Raw genomic sequence first — 12,014 nt, 5'->3', positions numbered from 1 at the left:
AAACAAAAAAAATCATAACTTAAACTGAAGAGAAATTCAGTACAAGGGCACTACCTACTTATCATCATTTTCGTTTATTAATAAATAAATATATACGGGACAAATTACACAGATTGAGTTAGCCTCGAAGTAAGTTCGAGACTTGTGTTACGAGATACTAACTCAACGATACTATATTTTATAATAAATACAAATATACCTAGATAAACATCCAACACCCAGGCCAATCGGAAAAAGTTCTTTTCTCATCATGCCCTGGCCGGGATTCGAACCCGGGACCTCCGGTGTCACAGACAAGCGTACTACCGCTGCGCCACAGAGGCCGCCAAATGTAGTTTTAACATACATACATACATATGATCACGTTTATATCCCTAGTGGGGTAGACAGAGCCACCAGTCTTGAAAAGACTGATAGGCCACGCTCAGCTGTTTGGCTTAGTGATAGAATTGAGATTCAAATAGTGACAGGTTGCTAGCCCATCGCCTAAAAGAGGAATCCCATGTTTATAAGCCTATCCCTTAGTCGCCTTTTACGACATCCGTGGGAAAGAGATGGAGTGGTCCTATTCTTTTTTGTAATGGTGCCGGGAACCACACATACATACATAAAATCACGCCTCTTTCCCGGAGGGGTAGGCAGAGACTATAACCTCTTTCCACTTGCCACGATCTCTGCACACTTCCTTCGCTTCATCCACATTCATAACTGTCTTCATGCAATCTCGGCGGTTTCGGGTACTTTTGACCTGACCCTTTACCAGGACCTAGATCACACCTTACATTTTTATTCGATTTTCTCCACAGCTGCCGTCACAATGTGCACCAAAGAAGTGGCAACAATGCCACGATCAACTCCGGTAAAAAAAAGTGTAAGTTGACATTATATTGTTGTTCTGTTAGATAGAAGAGAAACTATCCACACTAAGTAATAATAAAGAGGAAAGATTTGTATTTTTGTATGTTTGTGTGGAATAAACTCAAAAACTACTGGTCCGATTTTGATAAAATTTGGCACAGATATAGAATAGACCTTCAAAAGTGACATAGGCATAAATTTGTTTTGAAATAAATTAATTTCAAAATATAAAACACAAAAATATGTCCACCCGTGCGAAGCCGGGGCGGGCCGCTAGTAAGTAATAAATAGTAAATAATAGATATTTTTACATACATACATACATATGGTCAAGTCTTTATCCCTTACGGGGTAGACAGAGCCAACAGTCTTGAAAAGACTGAATGGCCACGTTCAGCTATTTGGCTTACTGATAGTATTGAGATTCAAATAGTGACGGGTTGCTAGCCCATCGCCTAAAAGAGAATCCATCAATCACTTACTAATTAGTACCAAGGGATAGACTTACAAACTTTAGGGGTAGACAGAGCCAACAGTCTTAAAAAGACTGATCGGCCACGTTCAGCTATTTGGCTTTAGAATTGCGTTTCAAATAGTTACAGGTTACTATTCGAATCTCAATTCTATCTTAAAGCCAAATAGCTGAACGTGGCCTATCAGTCCGCTCAGGATTGTTGGCTCTGTCTACCCCGCAAGGGATATAGACGTGATTATATGTATGTATGTATGTATTTAGCCAGTAATTTGTTTCAGGTAGCTGTCCCCCACTCCTCGTCGAGCGACTCCCTCGGACGCTTTGAAGGTGCAGTACCAAACCTTACCGATCCTTCCAAAGTGGACCAGAACACAACAAAAATAATTAGCTTTAAATCCGTGCAGACCTCTTCAAGTTCTATTGAACTGGTAAATAGGCAGAGGGATTTGAAACCTAGAAAGAGCAAGTCTGAAGATGATTTAAAGAGGCAACGCTTCCAAGAAGGAGTCATCGAGTTGATTGGCAATATAGCGGTGAATGCTAAAACTAGGGAAAATGTACTTAGCGATAAGTTATTGAAAGATACGTGGAAGAAACTGCACAAAGTTTTGGAGAATGTGGAGATGCAAAACGCTGGAGATAAGGCGCTGAATAATGTTGGTAAAAAGCTTAAAAGAGCACCTGTTTATATACTAGTTGGTTACGACCCGATAACTGCCAACGGTTGGGCTAGATCTAAAATGGGGAAACGGGCTGAAATTGATGTGTACCATGCTGCTATGCCTTCGTTTGGCGTATCAGATGTTGAAGATAAGCTTGTAGATGTGATTAAAGATTGGGTTAATTCTTTGACCATCAAATCTCACGATTTTATTGGCAGACCTGTTGATAAATTAGAAGTGACTGGTGTTTTAGAGCAAAAAATATTAAAGCTACTCTCATCAAAAACTAACATTGATTTGGAATCACTAGAAGAATATATTATAGATACAGTAACACAAGCTCCTATAGAAATTACGGGAAAATCCAAAAGGAATGTCTTTATTTCATCAGTTCACGAACTTGTTATGAAAATAAGAGATGTTTCACCAAATATGTTTACGGCACAAAAAATAGAAGATTCTTTTAAACTAGGAAGATATATGCGTCTAATGGAGGATAAAATTAGGGACTGGGTTTTGGATTCAGTGGCAGACTTTATTGATAAATATAATATTCAAATGAATATCAAAGAACTGTATGAAATACAATCAAAACTAAATGAAATAATAATAAATTTTAATCTTGGCGATAGTTTTAATGATAAGGTATTTAGAGAAGATGTAGTAACATTTTTATCAGATTACAACATAGACGAAGATCAAAGTGAATATTTAGCGAATGCATTATTAGGTCAAATGAAACAAACTAATTTTTCGAATGTACAACATGAGAACAAAAATTTCAAAGTGTGCAATAATACTTTAAAGACACGATCAATCTCTCATGCATCTGAAAATTTAGATGGGTATAAAAATTATTTATGTGAACAGATAAATGAATGGTTAACTGATTTGCCGATTGCTAACCTAAAGCTTACAGAAAACGACGCGCACGCAGATTTCATTAATGACTTAGCTGCAGACATAATGGATCGAAAGAAATATCTAGAATTCAACTCTACCAAGACGACTGACGAAAACGAGCTCGAGTACCTCAAATACCAAATATACAAATGGATAAGTAAAATTGTAGGGGAAAAAGAAAATATGAACATTGTCGAATATGCATCAGATTTGATGGACAGAATAAGAGATTTTTCTATTCCACAGTCCGTAACGCTGAATCCAAGCGTTGTAAATATTGAAGTTCGAAATGTTTTAACAAATCCAGCAGAACACGCTCGTAAATCATCTATATTAAAAACAAGTGCTAAAAATCAAACTGATAGAGAGCAGAATGAGCTGTGTCCGCCGTCGCAGTGTTCTCAGAAATCTCAATCGCGTTTTACAATTCAGTTCTTGAACGAAGAGTATGATGAATTTGTGAAAAATTGGGTTAAGCAAATACCTATCCCAGTGTCAAGCGCGCAAGATCAAGAGTTATCAGATAAATGCAGAATGGATCTTTATAATGGAATATGGAAAGCCTTGACTAAATTAAAGTTTGATCCGGCCACATTCCACAATTCTTTCTACTATCAAGACTTAATGGATATTGAAATAGATGCATTATTTAATCGCTTACCGAAATCAGATGAGTTGAATGCTAAAAAGCATTTGTTGAAAGCTCAATTATTGGAATACACTACAAATACAAATGAAAAGTTAATAAAGTTAGCAGAACCAGCTTCATTTAAACAAGCCTTAATGGAAAACGTAGCCAACTCCATTCCTACAACTTCTAAAGATGAAATAAACGATCACGTTAAACTACATGAAGATTTGCAGATATTAAGTATAGTGGAAGATTTCATCGTTTTAACAAATTATGACGAAAACAATAAGGCAAAAGCAAATGCATTTAGAAAAAAGTTGTTGAAAAATGTTCAAATGTTCGTAGAGCAATTGAAAATTGTACATGGAAAAGAGCTGAAAGATATTGATATAGGCATTTATATGAATGACATAATAGAGGCTTTACAAAATGTACCTGTGCCAGGTGACGACTCTTTAAAGGAAGAAGCTGATGAAATATTAACTGGAATTGAAATAGAACATTGGTTTGATGATATCCCTTTAGTACCAAATGATGACTATTTCGAGCAACTACAAAGGAGAAGGTTAAGAGAGTCTTTAATAAAAAAAGTAATTGATATTGAAAAAAGTAACTTGGAAGCATGTGCGGCTGAAAAGGCTCTAAAAAGTGAAATAACAAATTTTTTGAAGAAGGTACCTTTGAAGTCGGATGAAACAATGAATATTAACTTTTTGGCTGATGAACTTTTAAACCGGATCAAAAACAAAAAGAGAGAACAGGGAAGAAAAAGGTCGGTAGTGTTTCAACAACCTATGTCATATCAAGAATTTAAATATAGCAAAGAACTACCCCATTGTAGTTTTGCCAGTGATAAATTTAAATTAACCAATAGTTTTCCTTCACATCATGCAACTCTTAATCAGAATCATATAAATGGTATACCTCAGCAACCGACAGCGTATCGAGAATTTGTATTTAATAAAGAATTACCAGACGTATCAACTTTTTCTAAATCTTTACATGCTCCAAATGCTTCTGAACAATATCACCCGAATCCGACAATGAATCGGAATTATAACAACTCCACTTTAGTTGGAGGAGGATTATTGTTTAATGAATCCCAATTAAATGGAACGATAGACGCGAGTCACGATTATAATGCTTTTGAAGAAAACAGACCTCTTAGTTCTTCAATGTATGCATTGCCCCCAAATGTATATGGAAACACTCCGAGTGCTCAATATTCTTCACCGAAATGGTTTAATGTGGATGAACAAAATCACGTTTCTAAGTCTTTGTCAGCAGAACCTTATGCAGCTGAATCAGCATGGGTATCATTAGAGCAAGTACCATTACCAAACGAAATTAGACAGAAAATGTTTCCTAAGGCACAAAGCCCTCAACAAATAAAGTCCTTTGCATATTCAGATAGTCAGCCAATCCAGTCTGATTCAAAACAAAATGCCGAGGAAAATTCCTGTTGTATAAAAAATAAAACAGATAATACATCCGAATTATCACAAATACTACAAGATCAGATTTCAAGAATAAATCAAGCTGCTGTTGGAAATATTGGTAATGCTAACCAATCACGTAACTCTATGGGTCATGTCACCAATGTTAATCAGATTCCAATAGTAAACGGTTCTAGTTTACGGACAAGTGATGGTATAAATCACACAATACCTAATATGGTGAATAATATGTCAAGACTTGGATTACAAGATTTTACACGTAGTAATCCACGACGGAGTGCGATTGATAATAATGTTTATACAAATCATAACAGATCTACAGAGCATAGAAGAAGCGAAGTTATTGATCCAATGATGAGTGCGTACACTTTAGAACGTCAAGAAATTAATCGTACAAATGAATCTCTAACACAACATTCTCAATCCCCTGCCGTAGCAGGTTTAGAGCCAATTGCGTCATCTCAACAAAATCTAACCATTAATTCTCCAGCAGCTGTCCCTAGAAATACTCCACAAAATGCACCATCGATTCCACAAATATCAGAACCCCATCAAATGTTTCATCAGAATGAAAATCAGGCGCAACCCAGCGGTACTACCTACGGACAACCTCAAGGCTTTTCAACGCCACATCACGGCATAAATCAAAGATCGCCTCCTAGGATCGCAATAAAAATGCATGATCCACTTCGATTCCAGTCAGGTTCAGCTAGAAGGAGGCTAGAACTAGATGACACAGATGACTCTGAAGAAGATTGCCCTTGTGTGGCACATTTGAAGCGAAAATCGTACGCGGATTTGGACTATCCATGTTTTTACCCTTTTCCATACCCTTACCCTTATTTTTTTTAATCGTTCTTGTGTTCGTTATTTTTGGTTGTTACCTGTCCATATTATTCGTTATCTACTAAATGTTAAACGTTTGTAATTTTATTTTCTTTGTTCCGCTTAATATTGTGATGTTCATTAAAGTTTTTTGACAGTTGCGTGTTCAAATTCTGCTTTCATATTAATAATTCAGTTTCAGTGACTTTTAATATCTCATTATTACTATGGTTACTCACATTAGTTCCAAATATAAATCTATTGCTCGTTGGGCAGCGATCACTTTTAACTAACATACATACATACATACATATGGTCACGTCTATATCCCTTGCGGGGTAGACAGAGCCAACAGTCCCGAAAAGACTGAATGGCCACGTTCAGCCATTTGGCTTAATGATAGAATAGAGATTCAAATAGTGACAGGTTGCTAGCCCATCGCCTGAAAAAGAATCCCAAGTTTGCAAGCCTATCCCTTAGTCGCCTTTTACGACATCCATGGGAAAGAGATGGAGTGGTCCTATTCTTTTTTGTATTGGTGCCGGCAACCACACGGCAATTTTAACTAATGGTAATAAAATTGGTAGAAAATGAATCTAGGACTAATTAATTTTCTAACAAAAATGGATAATATCTATTCCAATTATTATATTACTAATAAAATTAATTTTTAGTTTAAATTATGTTTACAGTTCCGTTTGTTTGCAGTGCCATCGCTATTAGCTGATGAAAATGTTCAGTGTTTTAGAATAGTAAGTATTAGAAAATGTCTACATTGTACATTTGATGATCTAGTTCTGGAGCATTCAGCAAGAAAAGAAAATTAGCATTTGTTAAAAAAATTGTACTAATTTTAATAAATATTTATTTAAAGGCTTAATAAGCAGATTGGTTCAGATGCTCGTACGTAACAATTACACACACACACACATTCATACATATGGTCACGTCTATATCCCTTGCCGGGTAGACAGTTAGTTTGCCGTGTGGTTCCCGGCATCAATACAATAAAGAATAGGACCACTCCAACTCTTTCCCATGGATGTCGTAAAAGGCGACTAAGGGATAGGCTTACAAACTTGGGATTTTTTTTGGGCGATGGGCTAGCAACCTGTCACTATTTGAATCTCAATTCTATCATTAAGCCAAATAGCTAAGCGTGGCCATTTAGTCTGTTCAAGACTGCTGGCTCTGACTACCCCGCAAGGGATATAGACGTGACGATATGTATGTATGTATGTACATACATTATAGTGCAATAATGTTAATGCTACATAAAATGAAAGAAAGTTACGGCAAACTTAAACTTAATATTAAAAAAAAATACAAATCAATTAAATTAACACTGAATATAAAAAAATCTTCAATAAGGTATCAGTTCTAAATAATGAAAGCAGTTTGTCTTTGTTTCAGGCAAGGTCTGCTGCAGAAGATTTAGAGTTTGATAACAACGAACAGAATCGGCAGATTTATAACAAATTTGTCCAAACTGCAATTAGCGCCACTAACTTAGTATCTAAAGGAAAACATAGTATAAGGAAAGTCAAATCCCGAGATTGTATTTCAAACGAAGTGGTGTGTAATGGTATAGATGATATTTGGAATAAAAATACTATAAAACGTCGATATAAACAAGAAAAAAAATTAAAGAGAAGATTGAAAGAATGTTTAAAATTAGTAATCAGTGAACAGTCTGACTTTGACGATGACACAAATAAATTCAAAGCGGATTTGGCAAAAATTATTACAAAGAAATTAGCTAAAATGTATTCAAAGTCTGATCAAGATGAAAAATCTTCTCATGTAAAAATTTTTCGGGTGGAAATTCCAAAATATGTTGTTCATGAAAAAGGTGATGAGTTGAGAAACGTAATAAAAGATTGGCTTAAAATCATACCAATAAAAAAAACAAACGCTTTGGGAATGGTGATCGAAAAGAAAGAAATATTAGAATCTGTTTTGAGTAAAATAAAGCCAATTCTCACTAACAAGTATCAATGCATTAAATCATATAAGAGTGAACTTGAAATACAAATACTCGAGATTTTGGGAGATTTACCAATTACTAATAAGATGGGTAACGAAATTGGTAGCTTGAATAGATACGCAAATATATTAATTGAAGAAATAATAAAAATGGATAATAATTTTAAAAATGCACCTGATGACAATGATATAAATCTGAACGTCTTTGTAAGAGAAGAGATGCTTAAATTTCTCAATCAAGTCAATTTATGTTATAATAGAAAAACACAGGATGCAGAAAAGTATTTAGTGAAGATATTAAAGAAAGCTCTCTCAGCAGATTTGAATGACAAGTACAGTGTTCGAAACGATCTTAGCAGTGTACTTCAAAGTGTTGGAAAATGGCCTGAACATCAGTCAGACTATTTTGTTAATATGCTGTTGAGGCGTTTTGATGATAACGAAAATGCAAAAGATGTGGATGCAGGTTCACGTAAGACATTAATATCAAGTATTTATGGACTTGATTTTTCTGATAACAATAAAAATTTCACCGATTGGAGAAATGCTGACAGGGTAAAAAATGATACATGGAAAACTATGTATTTGGATAACACATGCAAGAAACAACTTGTGCAAATAGTAACAGATTGGCTGGGAAACACAAATTTTCAAATTAGTTCTAACAAAAAAATTGATGACGATTCAATTTTAGATCTCGTTGATGATATTATTAATATTAATAAGAGAAAAATTAATGATTTTTTTTCTAAAATAAAAGATGAAGACTACGAACAATATCTTAAATTTCAGATTTTTAAATGGGTTAACAATAATTTAGGAGATGGCACTGAAATTATGGAAAAGACATTGGAACTCAGTTGCCAAATTCTTGAACTATCAAAACCAAAATTCAAGAATAATTTAACGATTTATCAATCGTCCATAAGAAATACATCACCAAAGAAAGAAAGTGAGTTAATAAGTCACAATTTGTCATTACCTTATGAAGAAAGGTTAGCAGAAGAAGTATTTACATGGCTTCATGAATTACCTGCAGAAATGCATTCTTCTCAGGATGCCACACTAGAAACTCAACTAATAAAGGATTTAGCAAGTAACATAGAGAAAGGACTAGAAGCAAAGAAAAGCCGCACAAAAGTAATTAACGCTCAAGTAAACGATTGGATAAAGAAAGCTTTAATCGTAAAACCTAAAGATTCTTCCATAAATATTTTAAAAACAAGACTAAAAGATTTACCCTATATAGACAAAAATGTAACGAAAGACATTAAAAAAGAAAAAATATTTGTCAGGCATTACGAAGACATTATCGATGATTGGTTAAATATAATACCTTTAGATCCACGTAAGGAATTAGACTTCATTGAATCGAGAATAGATTTAGTACATGGATTAGCTATGAAAATCTTTAAAATGAAAAAGAATATCTCAAATGATTCTGCAAATAAAATTCCTAAAATACTTGTAGATATGGTTTCAGACTGGTTGAAAAAAATACCGATGCACCCACGTAGTGATAGAAAAGCTTTTCGAGACCAATTTGCAGAAAAATTAATAAAAACGATTCAAGAATGTAATCTAGGGTCGGAAATAAATGATATCAAGTCTAATGCTAACATTCAGTCGAATTCAACTAAAATTGATAACAACTTATCAAAACGAAATGAACCTAAAGATAATTTATGTAAAAGCAACGAAAAACTCAATAATAGTTTAAATAATGTCATAAGATTTAAACCTCTAACAAATGTCGAAAAAGTACACAACGCTATTATAAAATGGAGCTCGGATTTGCCGTTTAGACTTGAGTATTGTCCAAGAGATTTAAAATCTTTGCTAGACCAAATGGCAAAAGAAATATCCTCTTTAATTATTGACCCTAAACACAATTTGAATGAAGAACTAATTAAACAAAAAATATTCGAATTCACCTCAAAATTTCCATTAAAACCTGACACTAAAATAGAACAAATATGTGACATGATCGCAGAGCTTTGGGCAATTTTGAAAAATAATAATTTTTATAACGATAACAACGGAATACTATATACCGATACTAATGGACGAAACAGAGCAGAACGAAATGATTCAATGATTCTGAATAATCCACAAAAAAAATCTGATTCTAGTCATGCTATGAATAATGACGAATCAAATCAAATACGCGATTCGTCAAGTGGAATTAAAAACTCTACCTCTGCTACTATTGGTAGTAGTTTCAATTTGAGCCAACAAGGAGACAAAGAAAAAAGATTAAGTGCTCCTCTAAATATAGAACATAATTATATAAAAGAAAAAGTTAGACGACTTAGCGCCCCTGCGGCCATAACTGCTGAAAAAATACCAATTAATAAGCTTTGGAGTGAAGTTGATGCGAAATTGATGAATGTTCAAGGTATGTCTGAGTCCCAAATTTACGAATATTTCAATAGGATTTTCAGTCAATATTGCCAAGAAATTCCTTTAGATGTGTCTACAGAAGATAAAAAAGTCATGGCTGATATGGCACGACAAGTATTTCGAAATGGCATTTGGAAAGCTTATTCTGCACTCATGTCAGACGCGGATATAGCAGATAATTACGGATATTTTAAATATCTTATGGAAGAACGCCTCAGTCAAATGTTAGATGTTATTTTGCCTCAGTCCGAAGAGATGTCAAGATTCAAGGAAATCTTTGTTGATAAAATTATCAACGATGTCGTAAAAATGTTAAAGCACATCCATAATATTACGGATCCACCTCTATTAAGGCATCTTATTATGAATAAACTAGACAGAAAAATGGCGCGTCAAGAATATAATGAATTTAAAGATTGGCAACAACATTTACTTATTCAGGACATAATTAATGAACATCTGCTTTTCATTAATTACAAAGAAACTGATCCAATGAAAGCTAAAATATATAGAACGCGTTTGTCAAAAGTGATCAACGAATTAATAAAAAATATCAAGTCACGAAATGAAAAACAGCCACATTTCATAAATGAAAATGCTTTGCGTTTACATATTATTGAAACTTTAAGAAATATGTCTCCTACGATTGATAGTGAGATTTTAAAAGACGAAGTTGATGAGATATTGCTTGCTCAAGAAATTGAAGAATGGTGTAAAAATTTACCTGTAAATCGTGAAACGATGAAACATGCTGATGAATACAGTCATAAAAGGTGTGAAGTGTTGGCCCATAAAATTCATGATATTGAAAAAAAGCGCTTAGATCACGAAGATTCTAATTGTGAAAGAGAAGTCAAGCATGAAATATCAAAATTTCTAGGAAATAAAAATACAAATTTAAGACCGGATGAGGACTTGAATATCAACTTAATGGTTGAAGAACTGGCAAATAGAATAAAAAAACTAAGAGATAATAAGTTAATAGAATATGAATCATTTAATAGAGATAAACCTGTCTCATCTACGATAGCTGAAATAAGCCCAGAAGATGTTTTTGAGCCTTCAATATCAGTAAATATGAATGACACTATATTAGGCAATGGTAACAAAAGTATTCCTCAAGTAAATCGACCAGGAATTTTGGGTACCAGTCAAGTGGCTGGTCCAAGTAGACCTATTATGGTTTCAAAACCAATATCAGAAGTTACACATTCAAATTTACAAAGTCATCTAAATGGAAATATAAGCGAAGTTCGTGAATCTTCAGATAACAATGACGACATTATTTCTTCAGAGTCAATCCAATACTTACAACAAAATCAAAACTTGCCTTCAAATATTGCTCAATCATCGAGACAGTCTTACGAAAGACCACAACAATCTATGCATTCAAATATCGCACCACCACATGTAGTTCCTAATTACCTTTCATCTAATGTACTACCTTCAGATGTAAATCCACAAACAGATCAATCTCGTCACCGTCCCACCGAAGGGCCTTCAAATCCTCTGTTCCTTAATTCAAATCCACCTCAAATGAACCATCTACGTGTTCCTACACAAGCGCCTTCTTCCCTTGGATCTCTAACTAGAGAAGGTCCAGGAATCACAAGAGCAACGGCTTCTACAGCGAGAGTGACGTCTGATCAAAGAAATGTCGAGACTGATACCCAAGAACAAACAGAGAGAAATGTTAGATACAAGTGCAAATGTTTTGACCGATATTGGAAGCGCAGAAGATGTTTCAGACCCGTCTTTTATCCGATGCCGTTCCCTTGCAGACATTTTTATTATTAGTGGTTACACTTTCTTGC

General features: G+C 34.3%; 1 protein-coding gene across 1 annotated transcript in view; it reads left to right on the top strand.

Moving 5' to 3' along the window:
- Window positions 1-12,014, top strand: part of LOC106138583 (uncharacterized transmembrane protein DDB_G0289901) — a 429,961-nt gene that overhangs the window by 92,159 nt on the left and 325,788 nt on the right. The gene's annotated exons all lie outside the window — the stretch shown is intronic.

The sequence above is a fragment of the Amyelois transitella genome, chromosome 29 (assembly GCF_032362555.1).
Source record: "Amyelois transitella isolate CPQ chromosome 29, ilAmyTran1.1, whole genome shotgun sequence".
In the NCBI taxonomy this organism is placed as follows: Eukaryota; Metazoa; Arthropoda; class Insecta; order Lepidoptera; family Pyralidae; genus Amyelois; species Amyelois transitella.
Note: the sequence above shows the minus strand (reverse complement) of the source record. Positions and strands in the feature narration are given on the sequence as shown.